This window comes from Aquarana catesbeiana, linkage group LG10, assembly GCF_042186555.1.
Source record: "Aquarana catesbeiana isolate 2022-GZ linkage group LG10, ASM4218655v1, whole genome shotgun sequence".
NCBI lineage: Eukaryota > Metazoa > Chordata > Amphibia > Anura > Ranidae > Aquarana > Aquarana catesbeiana.
The window spans coordinates 170,912,449-170,937,867 of NC_133333.1; positions in this window are offsets into that span (position 1 = coordinate 170,912,449).

Below are 25,419 nucleotides of genomic sequence, written 5' to 3' on the forward strand. Positions count from 1 at the left end.
TCAAGTCACTTCCTGTATAGGTTTTCCTTCATGCTCTATGTGAAAGTTAAACAAGTCACATTCCCATTTCATACCACTAGAGGGAGCCAAATACCAATCTAATAGCATTGTCCATTATTTAGTATCACTTCAGATGGCAAATAAATCACAGCGCTACACACTCCCCCTGCTTTAGATCTTCGGTCCCAAAAGATAGAATCCAATTTGTCTGGCAGCATGAAACAGGTTATAACCCTAATCCCACCTCAAGCTGGACAAATAATTATACACTTCTGGACTCACGCTAATCAAATCGTACACTTCATTGGTAAGCTCACAATCTATTTTTGAGAAGGCCAGGGCAATTGTCGTGTCCTACCCTTTGGTGTCAGAGGTTATGGTAGAGTTGCCCCTTGTCCAATTGACAGTGGAGGGAGTAGCTCCGGGATCTGATCTATGAACTGTGGGAACCTGTTCTTCAGAGCTCTCTCCCAACGTATCATACGTGAGTCTCTGTGGCGGATGCACTTTCCGTCTCAATGTCATGGTTAAAGGACTCTCGTCATGCTGGGCTGAGTCTTTAACTTCGTCTTGGTCTTCTACTTGGACGTTAACATTGACAGGTGGATCCTGAGCTTCAATTGCGGAGGCCTGTCTTAGCGCCTCAATTTCTGGGGTTGACAGTACTTTGCTCAGAAAATCTATCAAGTCTCCAATCTGTTCTTCAGAGACCATTGTTTCAGCGTCAGCATCTGTCACTTTCCCATTTTCCTCTGATTCCTTAAGTTCCTGCTCAAGAGACCTCCTGGTCCTTTTTCTCTGCGACTGTGACAACGGAACCTTGACAGCTTCCCTCTGCCTTGTCTTTTCAGCCGGACTATATGTTGAGTTCTCTTCCTTATCCCAAAACTCATCAGGTACAGATACCATATCATCTTCTTCTTCCATCTGTCTCTTCCCTGACAATGATACTGGACTAAGGGTTTTTGAATGTCCATAATCGTCTTAAGATTCATCACTCTCATCGACTCCCATTAGCCTGGTCTTTTGCGAACGTGTACAGGCCGGAGTTGACCTGTGGGTCTGAGGATCTGCGGGAACTCTCACTGCATCAGACAAGGGTAACAAATGATTCTGATGCCACATCTTCTTTGGTCCAGTCTCTCCTTCTGGTCGGATCTGATACACCGGCAGTCCAGGGATCCATTTACACACAACATAAGGCTGCGATCTCCATCTGCCAACTTGTGCTTCCCTGGTATGCCCAGATTCTTCAATAGTACTCGATCCCCTGGCTGTAGGTCTTGAATTTTTACCATTGCATCGAAGTTCCTTTTGTTTCTAGAATCCCTAGCAGCAGCATGCTCTACTGCTTGCTCATAGGCTTGTCTCAGATTTTTCCTTAGTCTGTTCACATACCCTCTATGCGAGGTGAGAGGGACATCATCCAGAGACGTACCAAAAGCCAAGTCAGCAGGGAGCCTTGCCTCTCTTCCAAACATCAACCAGTATGGTGAGTATCCACTGACATCACTCTAGGTACAATTGTATGCATGAACCAATGCTGCTATGTGATTTCCCCAGTGTTGCTTCTTGTCTGGTGTCAGGGTTCCTAACATGTTCAGCAAGGTCCTATTAAATCACTTCGGTTGAGGATCACCTTGAGGGTGATAGGGTGTCGTGCGAGATTTCTTGATGGCCAGAAGAGTACAGAGCTGATGTACTAACCGACTTTCAAAGTCCCTTCCTTGGTCCGAATGGACGCTCACCAGTAGTCCATAATGTACAAAGAACTTCTCCACAAGCACTTTGGCTACTATACTGGCTTTCTGATCTTTTGTAGGATAGGCCTTCGCATAGTGGGTGAAGTGATCTGTTACCACCAGAATATTACTTCTTCCACCTGTATCAGGCTCCAAGCACAGAAAGTCAATGCACACCAACTCCAGGGGTTCTTGGCTCTGTAAATGGCCCATAGAGGCTGCCCTCACTGGTAAAGTCTTCCTCTGAATACACGTGAGACAATAATAACAGTGACTCTCAACTTCTTTTCGGAGGTTGGGCCAGTAAAACCTATCCCTAATTAACCGGAAAGTTCTTTCTGTTCCCAGGTGACCATGTTCATCATGTAGGGATGCTAGGACAGTAGTACGGTGTTTCTCCGGAAGGAACAGCTGCCACCTTTCTTCATTGTTCTCAATGAGACAACATCAATATAATACTCCATCTCTGAGTTTCAATCAATCCCATTCTCTGTATAAAGTCTTCGCCCCTGGTTCACAACTCTTTAGAAGCAACCCGGAGTCTTGATTCTTCAAGGCCTGCATTACTAATTTGCCCAATGGATCTTCCTCCTGGTCCTTTTTCAAGTCCCTTCTTGACAATTGCGGCAGGCCTTCTCCCCTCACTTGAGTCAGTCCACAATTATGTCTAGGGATGCCGGATGGATCAACTCCTAGGTATTCTGCAACCACTCCCCCTCTCATCTTTTTATCAAGACCCTGACAAAGCTCGTACCCCCTCTTCAGTTACACAGGCCCATTCTGCTGGTTCTTCTTCTTGTCTGTGGGGTCTGCGAGATAATGCATCCGCATCTCGGTTTCCAATTCCAGGCCGGTACTTCAAGCTGAACCGGAACCCAGCCAATGCTGCTATCCACCTGTGTCCTGTGGCATCCAACTTGGCTGTGGTGAAGACGTAAGTCAGAGGATTGTTGTCCGTCTTCACAGTAAACTCAGCTCCATACAAGTAGTCTCTTAACTTATTAACCACCGTCCACTTGAGGGCCAAAAACTCTAGCTTGTGTACAGAGTAGTTCTTTTTCGATGGGGTGAGGCTTCTACTCACATATGCTATAGGTCTCAACTTTCCCGCCTGATGTTGATAGAACACTCCTCCTAAACCATCTCTACTTGTATCCACATGTAACTCATAGGGTAAACTGGGGTCGGTATAAGCCAAAATGGGAGCTTCTGTGAGGTTCTTCTTTAATCTCCAAAATGCCTCCTTACATGAATGAGTCCACTGACTCTGTACAGATTCTCCTTTCTGGCGAATACCACTCCTTTTTCTCTTCACACTTTCTTCTCCCTCCCCCGTGACCTCATGCAATAACTCGTTAAGGGGTCGGGCAATCGTTGCAAAATTTTCCGCAAATCTTCGGTAGTAGGAGCAGAACCCCAAGAAGGATCTTAACTCAGTCACCGTTCTCGGCCGAGGCCAACTAGTGACAGCTTCCAACTTCTGCGAGTCAGTAGCGACTCCTCCTGCCGAGACCACATGTCCCAAGTATGTAACAGAAATCCGGTAAAACTGACACTTCTCTAGTGACAGCTTCAACCCCTCTTCATAGAGCCGAGAGAACGCCTTCTCCAGTCTAGCCTCATGTTCTTCCAAGGTCCCCCCAAACACGATAATTTCATCAAGGTACACCAAGACCTCCACGAGATTCATATCCCCGACTGTCTTCTCCATGAGACACTGAAACGTGGCAGGGGCCCCCGATAAACCCTGGGGCATTAGACCGAACTCATAGAAACCCAACGGGCATATAAACGCTGTCTTCTCCTGGTCTTCCAAATGCATGGGAATTTGGTAGTACCCACTCTTCAAGTCCAACACGCTGAACCACTTGGCTCCAGTGAGGCACTGCAAAGCATCTTCAATGCAGGGGGTTCAGCAAGCGGTAGTCAATACACATGCAGAGGGACCCATTCTTCTTTCTCACGACCACGATAGGAGAAGCATAGGGGCTCCTAGATTCTTGGATTACCCCTGACCTTTTTAACTCAGCCAGCTGTTCTCTTAAGTCTTCCAAGTCACTAGGCGGTACTCTCCGAGCTCTCTCATGAAACAGTTTGTCCTCCTGAAGACGAACTCTGTGTTTAGCACTCCTTGCACATCCCACATCAAAATCATCTTTGGCGAACAGCTCTCCCATCTCTTCAGCTGAGTCTTTGCCTTTCCTGCCAGGAGGAAGGCAAATTCTCTGAACAGTACTGAAACTCTTTCTGCAAGCTCTGGCTATTCTCCTCACTCTTCACTTCTTTTGGGAGTACAGGGGTCGCAGCACTCACCTGCCCCACTAGCATCCGAGCCTCCAACGTTATTGGTTGGTCTGTCACATTCTTCAATTGGATGGGCACTCTCTTCCCTGCTTTGCGCAAGTCCCGGGTGGGAACCAACTCAGGAACCATCTATAATGGTTTCCAGTACTACAAACGGACCTGGCTGATCCCACGTTAGTTTGACTGTGGCCCGCACGTGAGCGACCTCTCCCGGCCATAGGGTTCTTTTTCTGGCTTCCAATTTCCACAGCCACCCTACTTCTCCTTTAGGGTCTCTCTTCTCTCTCACTACCCGTCGGCAAGTTTGTCGTAACTGTGGGTGAATCTTATTGGTGGTGGACCCATCCTCATTCAGCACAGAGCACAACAGTCTTCTTACTAGATCCGTGTTCGTCCCTACAAATATGGAATTCTGCCCAGCTCCAGGGGGTCTATTTGCACTGATATGAGGGGGGAAGGCCCCACTAGTCTCTCCAGGAAACTATCCGAATACCCCTAGTGTTGGTAGGGTTATCTCTCCTCCTTTTCTTTGTACCCCTAGGATTCTGGTCATTAGTCCTGGGTGATGCGTTGGAGCTCCCCTAAGCGATGCCCACTGGGCGGGCCTTCTCGTGAGCACTCTGAAAGGACCCGGCTGTGACCTTAGAGACTGGTAAAGCACTGACTTTCTGCACCCGGTTCCCCGACCTCGGTGTAGGGTTGCTTGTCCATCTGCTCGCCTTCCTGAAGTCTCGGGACTCTCTCTTCTTCCTTGTCCTTTCTTTAGCCAGCTCCCCTTTCTGCTTCTTGGAGCTCTGCTTTTCAGCGGGGTTCTCAGCTGGCTCCTTCACTGAGACCCCTGGGAGTTTCCCGCCGGCTGATCTTTCAACAAAGTCTTCAGCATTTTCACTAACTCCCCTAACATTTCAGCATTCAGATCCCTCTTTGGGCATTTGGCTCTAGAATGTCCAAGATCCCCACACTGGTAGCACCTCCAAGTGTCCATCTGTTCATTCGGATTCTTGGCTTGTGCCCCCATCACTCGTAACATAGCTTTTTGCAATTGGGCTTTAGCTTGGGTTCCGTCTTCGACTGGCTTAACCCAGATGGGCCTTGAGGTGGGTTTCACCATTGAAGTCTTATGGTGTTCTTCCCACTCATACTCTTCTTTGCTTTCCTCCTCCGCACTCTCCACTAAGACTGACTATGCAGCAACCCTCTCACTCTTCTGAGGGGTGCTAGTGACCAGCCGGGCTTCTTTGCACTTTTCCTCTAGGATAGCCTCTCCTTCTCACACTATTCCCATCAGTTCCGGGTAAGAAAGAGCCTCGTTGGTGCCTTTAAGGAGTAATCGAAGAGCAATGGGATGATTTGGTCTAGCCCCTTGTAAAGTCCATTCTAGTCTAACTTTATCCGCCTCTTTGGGGTCAATACCCTTCTTCATGATGATTTGCTGCAAGATTTGGTCTATACGGACAATGTAGGCTGACAGCTTCTCTCCCTTCTTCTGATGAGTATGTTCAAACTGATACATCAGGTCAGATAACTTTTCCACCCTTCCATACACAGCATAGAGAGCCTTGATATAATTCTTGGCATCACAGTCTGGTTTTCCTCTCCTAAAGCTTCTGATGACATCAGCTGCTGGACTTAACAAGCTTTCACTGATTCGCCGCCTTCCTAAATGTCCCGGGACATTCCAATCCTCTAGGACTTGCATGGCCTGGTCCATCCAACTCTCAAATTCTTCTTCTCTCTCAGGCCTTGGTATTCATCCTGAGAAGATCGGCAGCTTCCGATACCTCTCATTCGTGGATGTCTGGTGGCTTTGTATCAGACTGTCCACCAGGCGGCTCATATCCAAATAGAAGGAAGCTGGTGGCATCCCAGTTTCAGAATTCTCTCCAGGGGCCAGGCACACAGAGTTTAAACTTCCTCTCATTGAACTCCTTGCCAATGGAATCCCTGGTGGTGTCACTGGTGGCTTCTCTTCTGATCCTTCTGATTTTTGTACAGAAATCACCTGCCCATCAAGGCCTTCTGCTAAGCTCACCATTCCCTTTCTGATCTCTGTTGGGGTGTATTCTCTCCATTCTAAGAGGACATAAGTAAAATCTTCCTGCACATCCTGCTTTAGATCTAACAGATAACACCCTTGTTCTGGTACCGCTCTCGTCATCAGCTGACCTCTTTGTCAAACCACTGATCTCCTGGCAGTCTCAACACGGTGGTTTTCTGGGACGAACCTCCATATTTTCGACTCCATCGAGTGGCCGTTGCTGGGTCCATAATTTCTTCTATTCTGGACCCCTCTCCTGATCTGTTCGGGCATTCCAGTTGGGAAATCTCGGTGGGACCTCCATATGTAGCGATACCCCCATGAGGCTGCTGATTTGTTCTGTTTCCCACTGGCTTTCCCGAGCACTCAGGTCTACCTTTCCCTCTGACACCTCGGGTTCCATGTTATCAGTAAAAGGACACACACACACACTTGTAGTTAAATAAAGTAATTAGTTTACTGGAAAGAGATTTAGTTACTTAGAGAAACACCTTGTGGTCTTAGTTTTACAAACAAATAACTACAATAAAAGATATTATAGAAGATTCTCACCAGCACACACCAAATAACTGGTGTATGCTAACGCGTCTCCAAGTGGGACTAGTGCTCAGGGTGGGAAAACCTTGACACTGAGCACCTTCCCACTTCCAGTACAGCCGTGTAAACACTTAGTCTAACAACACTCTATGCAATACTTATTATAACAATACAATACAGTATAGTTGCTCAAAAGCTCCCCCGGGGGTATAATGCAGTCCTTTGAAATGTAATTGAAGCAAAAGGCCTCCCAGTGAGGAGTATAGTCTCTGATCTTCTTTCTTCTGCTAGCTATTATACTGCAGTGTTTGTAATCCAAGGGTCTAACAGGTAATGAAATAGCATAAATTGATGAGTGGTAACAATCCTGCTATGCAACACACTGATAACTACCTCCGGTGTAGGTATCTCTCAACATTCAGTCAATTCTCAGTGAAGTATAGGCTTTGAGGCCTGATTGAACTCAGTCTATTTGAATGAGACCTCTCTGTGGAAATGCAGGTGTCAGCAACACTGAGGAACTAATCGATTGTGTGTTAAGTGCGCTAAACAACTTCTGAGCAACAGCCCTCTCACCACACCCAGCCTGGAAAGTTGGAAACCTCTGCTCCGGTGATCTCAGTCCTGCTGCCAGCCAGCACCGTCACACTGCTCCGCTCCGCAAGATGACCGGGACCCTTGTCAGGTTCCGTCCGGTGTTTTGGATCCTCAGACCCGTTCACACAGCTTCTCCAGCACACTGTGGTAAGACACTCTCAGTGATTGCTGTTCCCGCTCCGCACAATACAGGCCGCGCTCTTCGGAACACTCCCTCACAGATCCCTGCTGGCAGGCCACGCATCCAGAAGAGATCCTAAAATGGCCGCACCGGGCCCTTTATTACCTACCCAGCATGCAGCTCAGCCACTAGTGTTCATGGGTAGGTGAGTGGGCATTGTGGGTAGGTATGTCCTTTCACAATGTAATCAAGTCACTTCTTGTATAGGTTTTCCTTCATGCTCTATGTGAAAGTTAAACAAGTCTCATTCCCATTTCATACCACTAGAGGGAGCCAAATACCAATCTAATAGCATTGTCCATTATTTACTATTACTTCAGATGGCAAATAAATCCCAGCGCTACACGTATATTAAGTGGTCAAAAGTATTATTTCTTTTATAAATCATTGTGTGCCTTACAGGAATAATAAGAATTGTATATTAATCAACGCAATTAAAACCCTATAAACATGAAAAGCTGCTGAACACTCAGGGTCAAATTACCAAATCCCTTAAAAAACATATTAATAAAACAGTGCAGCGCTAAGGAAAAAACATATGCAAATAAAGTTCATATGGCTAATCTCAAGCACTGATGGTAAGTGTCCAAAAACAGTGCTGTTGAAACGATCATGCAGGTGATTTCGTGAAGAACCTCCAGCACTGGTAATACTAGCAGCTCACCTTCCAAAGTGGACCCCTACAGAGATGGGGTCACAAGCGCTTTCCCCAAATAGGGTAAATATCACTGTGTCGGTGAATGAAATAACAAGGTTGGGCTAGCAGAAAGGATCCTTCTCTCTGCTCTACAAACTCCTCCAAGCAAAAGGAACAGACTCTCCAAACAGACTCTCCAAACTCCTCCAAGCAAAGGAACAGACTCTCCGATACCACGATTGTCATGCAATAAAAAAGGTATATAGTGGTCTCTGCTATGGACAGGTTTTTATTGTAATAAAAAGGAATAAAACTTACAAGCATGGCACTGCGACCCACTGCCCAGTATACAAGCGTGTATAATATGGATCAGCGATGGCCACGAGTGACGTCACGTGATTCCCTTCCGTCTGGTCTAGCCCAACCTGGTGATTTCATCCACTGACACAGTCATATTTACCCCATTTGAGGAAAGCCCTTGTGACTCCATCTCTCTAGGGGTCCACTTTGGAAGGTGAGCTACTAGTATTACCAGTGCTGGAGGTTCTTCACGAAGTCACCTGCATGATCGTTTTACCAACACTGTTTTTGGACACTTACCATTGGTGCTTGCGATTAGCCATATGAGCTATATTTGCATATGCTTTTTCCTTAGTGCTGCACTGTTTTATTAATATATTACAGGAATAATAGCAGAAACTTACAACTAGAAAGGGGAAAATTGGATCAAACAAAGGGGGTAGCTAAATTAATGCAGTTAAGTGATGACCTTCAAATGTTAAATGTCAGCCTCCGATTCCTCTGCATTCCTCCTGCCCGTGTGTGCTTTGTGGGGTGCTGGAGACAGGCGCTCGCTAGCAAATCATCTGTCTCTATGCTAGCTGCAGTGTTAGGCATTGTGGGTGAGGCTAGTGTTACAGGACACCTAAGAGGATGGGACAAAGAACTACATGTACTTTGTCCCATCAGGAACTGAATAATGCAAAACTAACATAAATAGAAGAAAAAGGGCAATTCTTCTTTAATGGAAGTTGTGGGAAGTTTACATGGATGCAATTACATTGCCCATATAGCTGCTCGAGGCAGCACACTCTTGATCTGGTTTCATCATACACCACTATATTAATAAGACACAACAAAAGTTAAAAGCAAATAAACAGCAGCGTGAGGAATTATGAATATTCTTTATGATGAGTGTCTTGGCATAGTCAATTTTTTATTGCTTGTTGGTGTTGAAGCTTGTTGGTGCTTCAGCAAGACAAATTCTCCAACTTGTAAATCTGGCTTGACTTCAGGACTAATCTCTGTATCGTTGTCTGGGTCTAATAGACTGAAGACATCAACAGTAGTCATTTCCTCTCCATGATCCTGCAGGAATTCAGGACTTGTTAACCAGAAATGATTTGCAAAAATACTTGAAAATATTGGTATGCTGGTGTGATCTGCAGTAATAATGTCCAATGGAACATAAAGCCATTATTCAGTCTTTGAGGATTTTGTCATCTTTTCTATGTGATTGCTGTTGTAGACATATTGTAAGTGTGCAAGGGGGACTATGATTGGGCAGGTGTTGGTGCCAACAGTAAAAGTCCCCACCCCACTCAGATAGGACATCCTTCCACCTGTTGTTGAAAACTTTCCGCCATATTGTTTCATATTCTTGGCCTTAGGCCAGTTTGCAACATCCCTAGCCAGAGACCTTAATATGTTTAAATCAAGGAATGTCCACAAAGGAATGCATTTTTTGCACTTTTACTCCACTACTTCACCTAACCTTCCTTATATACAGTGCTGTGCAAAAGTGTTAGGCAGGTGTTGAAAATTGCTGTAAATTAAGAATACTTTCAGAAACAGAAGTGTTAATGTTTTTTTTATCTAAAATGGTTTTTTTTTTATCAAAATGGAAAGTAAATGAACAGAAGAGAAAACAAATCAATATATGGTGTGACCACCCTTTGCCTTCATAACAGCATCAATTCTTCTAGGTATACTTGCACACGGTTTTTGAAGGAACTTGGCAGGTAGTTTGTGCCAAACATCTTGGAGAACCAACCACAGATTTCTGTGGATGTAGGCTGCCTCAAAGCCTTCTGTCTCTTTGTGTAATCCCAGATAGCCTTGGCAGTGGTGGAACTACCAGAGTCAAAGCAGTTGCGCTTATGACTGGGCCCTGGAGCTTCAACGCTGTGGGTGGACCCGGCCATTCTACACCATCAGAGGCCTGCCCGGTCGTTCTGGCTGTGCTTAGCTACTGCTAGGAACCCGGCCCCATGCTCCAGGGGGGCCTTGAGGGGGAGCCCTGTCAGTACCCTCCAGCATACCATAATCTTTTTCCCGTTGCGGGCTCCGATTCACCTAGAGCGATCTTGCTTCTATATCTGACCATGCCGTGTGTGGGGGGGGGGGGCTTTCCACCTGTTGTGCGGGGAGCTTTGTACTAGGCACAGACCACGCATCACCCCCTCCGCCGATGGAACATTCCAGAGTGCGCTCCTTATTACTGTGGGAGCCAGTCCTGCACGCAGCGGTGCGGAGACCAGTCGGGCACACAGGGCCCCTCTGGGAATCCTTGACATAGCTGTTTTCACTGTACAGGGCTGCATCGCTCTGGATGGAGCTATGCAACACAAAGTGTTTTGCACTCTCTTTGTGTGAACCTGGGGGGGTGGGGGGAGGTGGTGAAGGACCCAACACAGGGATGTTCTATATGCAATTAGTATGCAGTGTGGGCTAAAGAGCCAATCAGACAGAGGCATCTGCAGAGTGTGAACATAAGGGGTCTATACCTGGCTAGCACATTCCTACCTGGGCTGAGATGTCTGTATATGGGGAGCTGTGGGTATAAGACTGTGTGTGATGTGTACTGCATGCAGTCTGCATGTCATGTGAGCACAGTGTACAGTTCATATAGGATGTGTATGGTGGGTATAGTAATGTCTACATGGTTGTGTTCAGTATAGTCACACCATGCACTGTGTAATCTATAGTGTGGGCAAAGCATAATCCTGGAATGGTGGTGCCTGTGGGCACAAGATAGTCTGTACCTTGCACATCTGCCTGCAGCATGCTCTACATCATATATGTCAAACACAAAGCCGCAGGCAAAATCCAGCCTACCAGGCAATGTCATGTGGCCTTCCCACCCAGTTTTGCAGCCAGAATGTGGCAGAGCTCCATTCTGCCACCTCCAGCTGTCACCTTCCGTTCCGGCTCACTGCTGTCACTTGTAAACACAGAAGACTTCTGTGTTTACATGGGACAGCTTTGCTCTCAACGGCTTCCAAATGTAACAGATCCCTACACAGGGAGGTAAAACAGTGCCACCTATACAGGATGGGCCTGTGGCTGACCACATAGGGAGTTACTAGAGTCAGGTAAGTTGAGGAGTGGTGGGCAAAGAGCACCACTAAACCCTGCATTTTGTACACAGCGCACCCCTAAACCTTTTACTCTGTATCTAGTGCACCCCTGAACGCTGCACTCAGTGCAAAGGGCACCCCCGAAACTGCACTCTGTTCATACCACACCCCTGAAATCTGCACTCTGTACATAGGGCTTCCCTGTAATGCCCTGTACACACGGTCGGATTTTCAGATGGAAAAAGTGCAATCGGATTGTGTTGTCGGAAATTCCGATCGTGTGTGGGCTCCATCGGACTTTTTCCGTCGGAATTACCAACACACAAAGTTTGAGAGCAGGCTAAAAAATTTTCCGTCAACAAAATCCGATCGGTTAAATTCCGATCGTGTGTACACAAATCCGATGCACAAAGTGCCACGCATGCTCAGAATAAACTAAGAGATGAAAGCTATTGGCTACTGCCCCGTTTATGGTCCCGACATACGTGTTTTACGTCACCGCGTTCAGAACGATCGGATTTTCCGACAACTTTGTGCGACCGTGTGTATGCAAGACAAGTTTTAGCCAACATCCGTCGGAAAAAATCCATGGATTTTGTTGTCGGAATGTCCGATCAATGTCTGATCGTGTGTACAGGACATTACTGCGCTCTATACATAATGCACTTCTGAACTCTGTATGTAGTTAGTGTACCCATGAACTCTGCGACTGGGCCCTGGTGTTCCACCACTATGGGGGTCCCCAGCTTGGGGTCAGGGGGGCCCTTTATGGTTTTTTTGCATCGGGGCCCTGAAGGTTCTACTTATGCCTTTGAGCCTCAATATGGTTGAAATCAGGGCTCTGTGGGAGCCCATCTATCACTTCCAGGACTCCTTGTTCTACTTTAAACTATATATTGTAAGAGGTAATAAAAAATAATATTGTAAAAAAATATAAATAATTAAAATGGTAAAAAAATAATTAAAAAAACAAAAATAAAAAAGCTACTGACACCGTCCACTGCCCTTCTGATGCCATCCACTTCTCTACTGAACCCATCCTCTGCCCTACTGACAAAGTCCACTGCCATACTGACACTGTCTACTGCCCTGCTGACTCACATCATCCACAGCTTTACTGACTGACATCGTCCACTGCCCTACTGACAAGTCCACTGCTTTATTGACACCATCCACTGCCCTTCTGACCAATGGCGTCCCTAGGGGGGGCAGAGGGGGCCCTGACCCCCCCAACATTATGCTGTGCCCCACCATGTGCCCCCCCAATTGTTTGCATTCGTAGCGGATGCGCCGCATCTTACTTGGGCCACCGCTGGAGTAACACAGTCTCTATTGAGAGGGAGAGCATCCCCAGTCAGCTCCTGCGGGTGATTCCTCCCCCCTCCCTCTGCTCGCTGACACTGCATAATGCGAGCGCTCACACAACAACGGCCGCCTGATCTGCTCCTTCCCCTGCACCCTTTTTGGTAGGGAGAAGAGCGAGTTGCAGGAAGGACTCCACCAGGACTCTCAGTTACTGAAAAAACAGACTGATTTCTCCCATCCTTAGGACAGGAGAACCAGCCTGTAAATTCCAAGAGATGCCAGACCAGCGCTGTCAATAGCAGGGGCAGGACAGCAAGAGGAGGCTGGGGAACCCCACAGTGGCAGAACACCAGGGCCCGGTGGCAAGACAACCTTTGCAACCCTGATAGTTCTCCCACTGCTTTGGACCCTTATATTTTCTTGGTATGCTGGTGACATATATCTCTTGTTTTCTGCCACCCTGGGGGCCCCAATACAGTAGGAAGGGAGCTCACTGCAGAACATGTGAAAGGGCCCATTGTGGGATCGTAGTAAAGGACCCCAGGATGTATATATATATATATATATATATATATATATATATATATATATATATATATATATATAATTGCATTTTATAGTTGCCCCTCTACTTTTGTCCCTGTCCCCCCATGTGCCCCCCCCCCCCCCCCCTAAATATGAAAGCTGGAGATGCCACTGCTTCTATTTAGTAAGCTCTTGCTAGTTAATTACTTAAAAAAAAAAGTTGCTGAACCCAGGTGATCTTTGACCTCTTTCATGTTGTAGATCTCCACCTCTCAAATGGTGCCTACCCCTTCTCTAGGGTATTCAAAATAATTGGAGAGGTATGTCAAAATGTGGGCATTTTCTCCAAAATCTTTTGTAATACCCTCTCAATATGTAAATAAGGATCTGAAATAACTCTTTAGCCATTTGAAGTATATTGGCATGTGGTGTGAGTATCTTGGTGCATGGTGGAAGCGTCAGGTTGTAGTGGGGGGCCCCAGGTCAACTTTTTGCAACTTTTGCTTGTCGGATGGTAGTGGAGAGTTACAGTCCTTAGTAGTCTGATAGCTGTCTCAGTAGGATTTGCCTTTGTATGAGGATAGGTGCTATAAACCCCAGGGGATCATAAAGGCTCTTTACCAGAGCTAACTTGAAAGCCACATGAGTTTGTTAAAAAGGTCCATCACAAACCCAGAGTTCTCTATAAAGGTGGTTTATCCATTCCCATATTTAAGTCTTGAACTCTTGTGTCATGATTGTGGCATTAACTTCACTGTTTAAGGTAATCTTATTGAGTCTCAGGTTGGTTTCAGAAGGCAAACCTTGTGTCCATTCCAGCTGGTCGATGGCCTTGAATATCTTTTTTATAAAGACAACAAAATGGCCATTAATTTCAGACTTGTTCTTTAGTGTTTGCTGCAGTGCTGGATGAAGCCTGCTCATGATTGGAAGCGTGATGCAGCACAAAGGGGTAAAGGTACAACCAAGGTATTAGAATCATCCTTGAAGAATTTATTATCTATTATTCTGATTAATTCTCTGTCTGTTAGTTATCATCATATCATCATATCACCACAGAGCACAGGAATGACATTTAGTAATTGGATGATGTCCATAGGCTTCTTCACTTCATAATGATGAGGCCATGGTCTGCAATAAGTTGTGTATCCATTTTATATACATGAGTTTTAAGGAAGTTGACCTCAGATCATTTGAGCATCTTGTCCAAACACGCACCACCCACAATTACTTGTGCTAGATCAAGTATTTGTGCATATGGGGCATTTTCAGGACCGTTGCACTGCTAGCACACTTCATGTACTTCTCAGCAAAATTAAAAATTCAGAAATCTGATCAGCCATGTTCCTTAAAAGAGAAGTATGGCCAAATCTTTTTGGCCATACAGTACTTCTCTTGTGGGTCACAGGAGTACACTTACTTTTGCTCTCCTGTGCTATTGCCCACTATCAGCTGACATCACAGAGCCACTCCAGGCTCTTGAACAATCCTGACCACATTGTCAGGATCTAACCAGCTGCCTATTTGACAGTTGGCTTTGGCTCTAAGCGCTTCATCTTTGAGACAAAAAAAGATAGTTGTGACCGCTCCGTCTCCGGCCCAGTGCTCCAGCGATTGCTGAAGGGGCAGAACAAAGAGCATGGACTGACAGTCACTGTTCTCTACTCTGAGCAGACTGAGAACTGAGCAATCAGTGGTCTAGTGACTGCTGAGTTCTCAGTCTTAGAGCCAATGTAGGACAGTTGTAGTATCACACCAATGCTGCAGCATAGAGATAAGTATATATATATTTTATTTTATGTACCCCAAACTTTTTCTTTAAGTGGGGATGATAATATGCAGCTTACAGAATAGGAATCTCTTCAATGTTGTTGGGCACCTGGTCAAATCAATTTAATGTTGGCGATGGTATGTGCATATTTCCTTTGTTTGAGGAGACAATGTACTCATTAGTCCTTCCATCAAAAGTCTCTATGGGACCAGGACAGATTTTGAAGGTATGTAAAAAATATGTTGTGTGTTGTTTTACGCTAAACATCTCAACAAATGTAGATTTCACCAGGGATCTGTCACTTTGTTCATTTATTATACATAGCATACATCTTGATGGCTTCCTCTGGTTGTTCCTCTTGGTATATCAAATAAATAAGCAGTGCAGCTGGACATTTTTGATATAGTGTTATAAAAGAGGGAGATAATAAATTCCAGCAGGTGATACAACCCATCAGAATCTGCCTGAAGCTAAAATATCATATATCCTTAATTATTGTTTTCAAAGGCAGTCAAGGTAGTTTGAGCATTTGAGCAATGTCCAACTTCTCAGGTAGGTTATAAATTCCACTTGGTCTTAGAATGATTTGAAGCCTATTGAAAAGTCTTGTGTCTGCGACTAAAAAATGTGACGTCTCAACTAACCATTTTTAGACTTCTGTCCTCATTACTTAGCTTGTGGCTACTTTCACACTGGCGCGTTGGGGGTGTCGGTGGTAAAGCGCTGCTATTTTTAGCGGCACTTTACCGCCACTTTTGCATAGGTTTTCGGCCGTTAGCGGGGCGCTTTTGACCCCCGCTAGCAGGCAAAAAGGGGTTAAAACCGCCCCCAAAGCGCCGCTGCAGCGGCGCTTTGCTGGCGCTTTGCTGGCGGTTCGGCAGCGCAACCCATTGATTTCAATGGGCAGGGGTGCTTTAGGAGCGGTGTATACATTGCTCCTATAGCGCTGCAAATATGCGGCTTGCAGGACTTTTTTTACCATCCTGCCAGCACACCGCTCCAGTGTGAAATCCCTCGGGCTTTCACATTGGTGTGAGAGGAGAGGCTCTTTCAAGGCGCTTTGCACCTCAGTGTGAAAGTAGCCTAAATCAAAGCGAAAAAGTTTTTTTCGTCTTATGTCAAGTATTCAAAGATACAATACTGTTTATATACAGTGCCTTGAAAAAGTATTCACACCCCTTGAAATTTTCCACATTTTGTCATGTTACACCAAAAACGTAAATATATTTTATTGTGATTTTATGTGATAGACCAACACAAAGTGGCACATAATTGTGAAGTGGAAGGAAAATGATAAATGGTTTTCAAATTTTTTTTACAAATAAATACTGGTATGTGAAAAGTGTGGCATGCATTTGTATTCAGCCCTTCTGAGTCAATACTTTGTAGAACCACCTTTCTCTGCAATTACAGCTGCAAGTCTTTTTGGGGATGTCTCTAGCAGCTTTGCACATATAGAGAGTGAAATTTTTGCCCATTCTTCTTTGCAAAATAGTTCAAGCTCTGTCAGATTGGATGGAGAGCGTCTGTGAACAGCAATTTTCACGTCTTGCCATAGATTCTCAATTGGATTTAGGTCTGGACTTTGACTGGGCCATTCTAACACATGGATATGCTTTCATCTAAACCCTTTCATTGTAGCTCTGGCTGTATGTTTAGGGTTGTTGCCCTGCTGGAAGGTGAACCTCCACCTCAGTCTCAAGTCTTTTGCAGACTCTTAACAAGTTTTCTTCTAAGATTACTCTGTATTTGGCTCCATATACAGTATCTTCCCATCAACTCTGACCAGCTTCCTTGTCCCTGCTGAAGAAAAGCATGATGCTGCCACCACCATGTTTCACGGTGGGGATGGTGTGTTCAGGGTAATGTGCAGTGTCAGTTTTCCGCTACATATAGCGTTTTGCTTTTAGGCCAAAAAGTTCAATTTTGGTCTCATCTGACCAGATCACCTTCTTCCCCATGTTTGCTGTGTCTCCCACATGGCTTCTCACAAACTGCAAGAGAACTTCTTATGGATTTCTTTCAACAATAGCTTTCTTCTTGCCACTTTTCCATAAAGGCCAGATTTGTGGAGTGCACAACTAATAGTTGTCCTGTGGACAGATTCTCCCACCTGAGCTGTGGATCTCTGCAGCTCCTCCAGAGTTACCATGGGCCTCTTGGCTGCTTCTCTGATTAATGCTCTCCTTGTCCGGCCTGTCAGTTTGTGTGGCCAGCCATGTCTTGATAGGTATGCAGTTGTGCCATACTCTTTCCATTTTTGGATGATGGATTGAACAGTGCTCCATGAAATGTTCAAAGCTTGGGATTTTTAACCTGCTTTAAACTTCTCAACTCAATCCCTGACCTGTCTGGCGTGTTCCTTGGCCTTTACAATGCTGTTTGTTCACTAAGGCTCTCTAACAAACCTCTGAGCGCTTCACAGAACAGTTGTATTTATACTGAGATTAAATTACACACAGGTGGACTCTATTTACTAATTAGGTGACTTCTGAAGGCAATTGGTTCCACTGGATTTTAGTTAGGGGTATCAGAGTAAAGGGGGCTGAATACAAATGCACAGTTTTCAGATATTTATTTGTAAAAAATTTGGAAAACCAGTTATTATTTTCCTTCCACTTCATAATTATTTACCACTTTGTGTTGGTCTATCACAAAAAAATCCCAATAAAATACATTTGCGTTTTTGGTTGTAACATGGCAAAATATGGAAAATTTCAAGGGGTGTGAATACTTTTTCAAGGCACTGTATGCTCCCCTTAGGCCCTGATATACTGTAAACATGGCCCAAACCCCGCCCAATTGTGCCTATAGGCTGCAGGCTTCATTTACTGCACAAAAATTATAAAAATACTAAATAAAATATATACAAACCAACCCAGGTTAAACTACATTTAAATTCAATTTTAATGTTGTGTACGGAATTATTTTTTAAAATTTTACCAGTATTTGCAATGTTTTTTATTTTATTTTATTTATTTATTTATTTATTTATTTATTTTAAAAAATTACAAGTTCTACATTTACAGTACATGCATGGTTTATATTAGGGCTCTTTAGAGCTGTTTTAATGGAACAGACAGAATAAAAGGAACCTTGCTAACAGACTGCATAGAACTTTATTAAATATTTGTAAGGTTGATGAACACTGAATCTTTTTAAAGACTTCAGCTCTGTCCAGGAACAAATTTGTTCCAAAGTATTATCCCAGTTTTGACACCTGAAGCAGTGTTAAGCCTGGGATTTGCAAAAGATTAGCTCCACAAAGCTTTGTATTTTCATGAAAGAGTTATACTGTATATTTCTGATTTACAGATCCTTGGAATACAGACCTTAAAGTGAACCTGTGCTTTGCCAATGCAGGACAAAGTAACAAGTTTGCTTTAGCGGCAACTCCCCCAGCTGATGGTACTTACCTTCCCTTTGGCCCACTGACCATCAGAGCAAAAGAAAAAAAAATCTGTATATCTCCCTTTTCTTCCATGTGACAGTGTTGGTGATTGCCTGCTCGGGCACCCAGCCCTGTCACATGGGGGTAGGGAGAGGGTGTTAAAGCCTTGTGTAAGCTTCCAGCCACGACTCTGCATGAACACTGGGATAACTTTCTTCATTCCCATCAGCTGAATGATAAGGGGTATTTAATGCACTGGTGAGGCCACCATTAAAGTGAACCTGGTGCTTTTCTGACCATTTGTAAAGAACAGGTTTGCTTTCAGAGAACAAATGCTCATAAAGCAGTCCTGATATAGAAAAAAAGCAAAAACAAAACAAAAGACACAAGAGCTTTAAAGGCTATCTCTAGGCAGAACTAAAATTTTGTAGTGGGAATTTAATTAGTTAAGAAAAATGAAACATTATATGGCTTTATTTCATGTAGAAATCCCACCACCAATCTTCGTTTTGACTTTGACCCTTGTGAAAGCAAAGCGAGAAGTCATTCTTTTCACCTTGACAAGATGAGCTCATGACCTCTCCAGTAGAATATCCAACAAAAGATGTATAAACAGTATATTGGCATACAGTCCTTTGCACCTACTATTGCCTTTAAAGAATAACAGTAACATAGTGACCAAACCACTAAGACAAACTAATGACTAGCTCACCAAGTCATTAGGAACTATTATACTTACATTACCGTGGAACACAAACACAATATGTAGTGAATATTGGTGTTAGCCACAGCCCAATTTTTTGGCATAAGTGTGGCTAAGACTCTTGCTCCTAATTGGTATCCACTCCACTGTTTTTGTTCTTTAATTCTTGATCAAAATCTTGAAGGCTCATATTCTGGTTTATAGCATTCAAGAATGGTGAGCTCACAGAACTTAATCTGTATATGAAGCCAGCATTTTTTTTATTTTAGTTTTGTACAAAGTGGTAAAGGGTTAAAGTTTGTCTAAAGCCAAAACTTTTTTTTTGTAGTTCTGGATGGAGTGTGGAAGGGTTCTAAAAACTTCTGTTTTTTGGTTTTCATTACTCTCTGTCTTTTGTCAATCCATAATTTCACAGGATTACCCTTACTTCTTCTTACTGTTGTGTCTCTGGGACAAAAAGTGGGACAGACAACAAAAAAGGGACCCCACTGGGGGGTTTAATAATTTCCCACTCTATCTAAAACTTATACATTTTAAGCACTGAATATTTTAAGTAAACAAGTGCTATATTTTGATTTTCTAAGTCTTTGAAATCCTGACCTTGATGATGATAACATCATTGATTTCACCAAAACCTTTCATTTTACACAGGTCTTGTTTAAATTTGACTTCACTGAAGGTATCATTAGGTTTCTGTAATAAAGTTGACTCGTTCTAATTATGGCAGTTGGCCTGTAGGCTCAATGTAATTGAGATTACCTTCACTAATGAATTATATCCAGTGAGTTCACAGTGAGTGGACCCGAGCTCAAATGGATCAAAGTTTTAAAACATAGAAAGGGGCAGCCAAGAGGGTAAGAGCAAAGAGAGCAGCAGGCTTGGGTCAGGCGAGCAGGAGCCAGAAGCAATGAATTGGATCCCATGCTTATTTTCTTTGGCTCCACTAAGCAACAGCACGGAATGTAAATTGTCTCCTCTTTGGAATGCCGACTCCACTGCCAGAACTCACCTGATACCATCTCTGTCTGGCACCGAAGGAGCAGGTGCTTTATCAAGCGACCTAGGGCACGTAGGCACTGGATGTCTACACTCTTACTTGGCATGGTGTAGGATGTCAAACAACTTGTCTTGCTCTATTGTTTTAAGATGTGTTATATACTTATGATGGCATTTAAGTCACAAGGCCAGATTCTCAGTTCTATATTGTACATTTGTATGGGCAGAGTTCTGCAACCACATCTTGTTTTAGATGTAGATGTTCTGTTATGCAGCTGTGGGTGTACCTGTTTAAATCTTATACTATGTGCCTGTATTATTTTCCCCTGTTTGTTACACCATAATGTGTCATGGAATATGATGTCATATGAAAGATTAACATTATTACTGTAGTAAGGTTATATTTATTCTCAGTTTCTTTCAATTTTATAGGCTTTTTTTTTAGTGTGGACATTTGTCAGAAGAAATTTCAGCACATTCAATTTCATCACAATTTTTGTAATACATGTATACCTGACCCATAACCCCTATACGTGACCCTTAACTGTAACCATGAGCCTAACCTCATCAGAATCAGAAAGTCAACTCAATTTGCTTTCCATCCATAGTGGAACCTCGGATTGTGAGTAACGCGGTTCATGACCGTTTCGCAATTCGAGCTATTTTTTTTTTTTTACATCCTGACTCGCTTTGTGAGCGTTGTCTCGCAAGACAAGCAGGATTTAAGCCTCTGGGGTGTGCAGTACCACATTTGGCCAGAGGTGCGGGGGAGCCGTTGACGCTCTGGGCCGCTCTGAGACACTTGGAGAGACTCGGAAACACTCCATTGCTGAGTGTCTCTAAGCGTCTCCGAGTGGTCTCCGAGCGTTTCCGAGTGTCTCCGGCACCCCCGCACCTCTGGCCACGTGCGGTACTGCATAAAGAAGCAGTGGCTGTGGAACGGATTATCTGAGTTTACATTATTTCCTATCGGGAAACTCGCTTTGATACACAAGTGCTTAGGATTACAAGCATTCTTCTAGAACAAATTATGCTCGCAATCCAAGGTATTACTCTATATTTAATTGTAAGAGATCCAGCCACATCAGTAGATTTTTCAGGGCAGACAATGCTTCAGGGCAGAACTTCAGTCTTTGTTCTACAATTTGCATATTTTTTTTCCATTTTATTAGCACAAATGCTACAAAATAGGAGAAAGGGCAGTGCTGAAACCAAGATCATGATGGCCAAAATTATCACTGGCTCACATTCAGGGTTCTTCACAATCAGAGGCGTAACTAGAATCTTCAGAGCCCCAGTGCAAGAAACCATGAAGGGCCCCCATCAGGGGCATTGCTGGGTCTACAAAATATCTCAGGCTAGAGCCCATAGAACTGAAGTAAAGAAAGTCATACACTTGGGCGGGCATACACATGTATATAATAAACATGTGTGTGTGTGTGTGTGTGTGTGTATATATATATATATATATATATATATATATATATATATATATATAATCGTTACATATCTGAGTGCAGATCCCCCACTTATATCAGGGTCCTCAGAGCCCCCCTCATTACATCAGGGATTCCAATGAGCCTCCCCTTACATCAGGGTCCCCAGAGAGCCTCCGTACTTACATCAGAGTCCCCCTACATCAGGGTTCTCAGAGAGCCTTCCTACTTACATTAGGGTCCCCAGAGCCCCCCTCATTACATCAGATTACCCAGAGAGCCCCTCCTTACATCAGGGTCCCCAGAGAGCCCCCCCCTTACATCAGGGTCCCCAGGGAGCCCCCCTTACATTAGGGTCCCCAGAGAGCCCCCCCTTACACGAGGGTCCCCAGGGACCCCCCCTTACATTAGGGTCCCCAGGAAGCCCCCCTTACATCATGGTTCCTAGAGAGCCCCCCTTACATCAGGGTCCCCAGATAGCCTCCCCTTTACATCAGGGTACCCAGAGAGCCCCTTCCTTACATCATGGTCCTCAGAGAGCCCCTAGTTACATCAGGGTCCCCAGAGAGCCTCCCCTTACATCAGGGTTCCCAGAGAGCCTCCCCTTACATCAGGGTCCCCAGAGATCCTCCCCTTACATTAGGGTCCCCAGGGAGCCTCCCCCTTACATCAGGGTGCCCAGAGAGCCTCCCTACTTACATCAGGGTCCCCAGAGAGCCTCCCCTTACATCAGGGTCCCCAGAGAGCTTCCCTTACATCAGGGTCCCCAGATAGCCTCCCCTTTGCATTAGGGTACCCAGAGAGCCCCTTCCTTACATCATGGTCCTCAGAGAGCCCCTAGTTACATCAGGGTCCCCAGAGAGCCTCCCCTTACATCAGGGTTCCCAGAGAGCCTCTCCTTACATCAGGGTCCCCAGAGAGCCTCCCCTTACATCAGGGTCCCCAGGGAGCCTCCCCCTTACATCAGGGTCCCCAGAGAGCCTCCCTACTTACATCAGGGTCCCCAGAGAGCCTCCCCTTACATCAGGGTCCCCAGAGAGCCCCCCTTACATCAGGGTCCCCAGACAGCCTCCCCCTACATCAGGGGCCCCAATGAGCCTCCCCTTACATCAAGGTCCCCAGAGAGCCTCCCCTTACACTAGGGTTCCCAGAGAGCTTCTCTACCTATATTAGGGTCCCTGGAGCCCCCCTCATTACACCAGGGTCCCCAGAGAGCCCCCCTTACATCAGGGTCCCCAGGGAGCCCCCCCTTAAATTAGGGTCCCCAGAGAGCCCTTCCTTACATCAGGGTCCCCAGAGAGCCCCCCTTACATCAATGTCCCAGAGGGCCCCACCGCTTACATCAGGGTGCCCAGACAGCCCCCCCTTCCAGAGTTTACCTGTCTGGTCTCCGCTGTCTGTGCCCCTCCAACCCCCAGCACACCTCTGTACCCCCCACCTGGGGTGAGGTGGCAGACAGCAATCGGCAGCTCTATGGTGTCCACAGGTGGCAGGATCTCCCTGGGGCTAGAAGTTCTCTTCCCCAGTGTATACAGTGGAGAGGGGAGGGGCCTCTGACCCGGGCATGTATCAGCAAGAGTGTACAAGCAGAGCGACTCACGTGTACACTGAAGAGTGAAACTGACACATGCCCAGGTCAGAGGCCCCTCCCCTCTCCACTGTATACACTGACACTCGGGAAGAGAACTACAAGCCCCAGGGAGATCCCGCCGCCCACAGGCAACATAGAGCTGCCGATTGTTGCCTCCCACCTCTCCCCACTGCATTCTAAACAGACAGCCAGAGGTGCAGGGAGAGATGCCGGGTCTTGCCCCCCCCCCCCACAGTGGCAGAACGGCAGGGCCCAGTCGCAATGCGACTGCTGCAACTGTGAACGTTCCGCCACTGTTCACAATATAGGTATAAATAGGATTCTTCAGAATATAGGTATAAATAGGAATTTTGTTTTGTAGAATCAGGTGAAGGAGCTTAAGCTGCAGAGACATTTAACTGTTCACAGTTAACATAGCTCCCAACTCTCCAATTTTGAAAGAACTGTCCTTCTTTTGGGACCAAATCCCTCAGTCCACTCCCCACCTTAGTTGTTCCCCTTGTTGGTCTGATGTATAGAAATAAATATCTAAGAAAAAAATGTACAATAAACTTTTTTGTCACCAGAAGTGACACACTACAATAAACCTTTTATTCAATTTCTTTATTATGGAAGTTGTTAATTATATGACCAAAATAAAGAAAAAATTGTAGTGGAAAAAAGCATTTTTGGTTTAAACCAAACATTTTTGCATATCAGTTCTTCATAGCAAGCTAATCAGTTCATGCATAGTTTTCATTCAAGAGAAAGTGCAATTTTATCATTATACATCAAATCCGTTATTTTGGTATTTCTCCACAGTTCATCAGCTGTATTCTTTGTAAAACTATTAATCCCTTTAATTTATAGAAGTAAACGGGATAATCTTTTTATTGTCATTGTTTTACCACAGCCCTGAAGAATTTTCTGGATGTAAATATACAATTAAAATTTAGTTGGGATATAGGTAGCCACTTGCAGGTATAACATCTTGATTATATATGTATATTTTATGTGCATTGTGGGTATGCTCTTTAAAAATGTCCTGTTTGCTACATCTATGATGCAGTCTCCAACAAAATGTGTGATCAAAAGATAAGGCATGTAAAATGTGTGATGTGCCTACAATACATGGGTGTCAGGGCTGGTCTCAGCCCTTCCTTCTCTGAGCTGGCCACTCAGCTGTTGGCTAATTGCCAGCTCCTATCTCTCCACAGTGACTCACCTGTTGATGATATCCTGCTCGTCAGTCCTGCCTACTTAAGCCGTCCAGCCCAGATAATCTATGCCTTCGCCTTGGTCATATCTCTAGAGACGCTCTCCTGTGTTCCTGTTAAAGACTTGCTTGGCTGACATTCCTTCTGGCTCCAGATCCTGCTTGCTGTTCTACTACGCTCATCTCTGCCTCCCTGATGTTTTAGCTTGTCTGACTATCCGTTCCGGTTCCTGAACTCTGGCTATGTTTTGATTATGTTTACTCTGTTTATCTTTCTTTATTATTATTTAAAAAATGAGATTTAACTGTACTTCTGTCTCAGTCTGATTCATGGTTTCTGACAATGGGACCTTGTGTGTTAAGTTTTATATACGGTATACCAATAACACAAATTAAAAAAAAAACATGTAAATATTTTTAAGCAATAATAATATTGTCCAACAGCTTTTTTATTTTGATAATCATGTCTTTTTAAAACCTTGAAATTTATAGACACTAGCTTAAGTAGCCTATAGTGGAAAAATATCTAAGCCATATGGGGTTGGGACCATGCCCAGGGCTGCTGTTCACCTAAAGCTTCTTGTAGCCCTGACTGCCTGATCCACATCACAAGCTCATTTATTTCCATTGGATACGGACGAAATATTTTCAAAAGCTTTCTGGCCCTAACCATTAGTCAGCAGCAGGCATGGGATGTGGTGATGTCACTTCTGTACTATGTGAACAATAATGGGATTTGTAAAAAGGGTACCTGTGATAATCTGCGTGCAGCACACACTATAGCACAATGTCTAGATATCCTGGCCAAGTACGGATGTGTCAGGAACAAAAGGCCCGGGAACTGGTTCTCAGCTGGAGCTGGCAGCTGCAATGATGAATGTGTTGACAGGCAAAACATTGAAAGTTTTACTCTGTAATAAGTCCCTTGGCCTCTCTAGCATCAGAGTGAAAAACAAGATTCCTGCTCGTTCTTGATAAAACTAAACGTGGACATGCAATAATTAAAGTGTAACCGTGGCTACTAGTACCAGGAGATGCTCCCAGTGCCTGAATCTGATGTAACACCAGAAGAATGTTTTAATTAATCTGCACAAAATACCACTGCTTAATG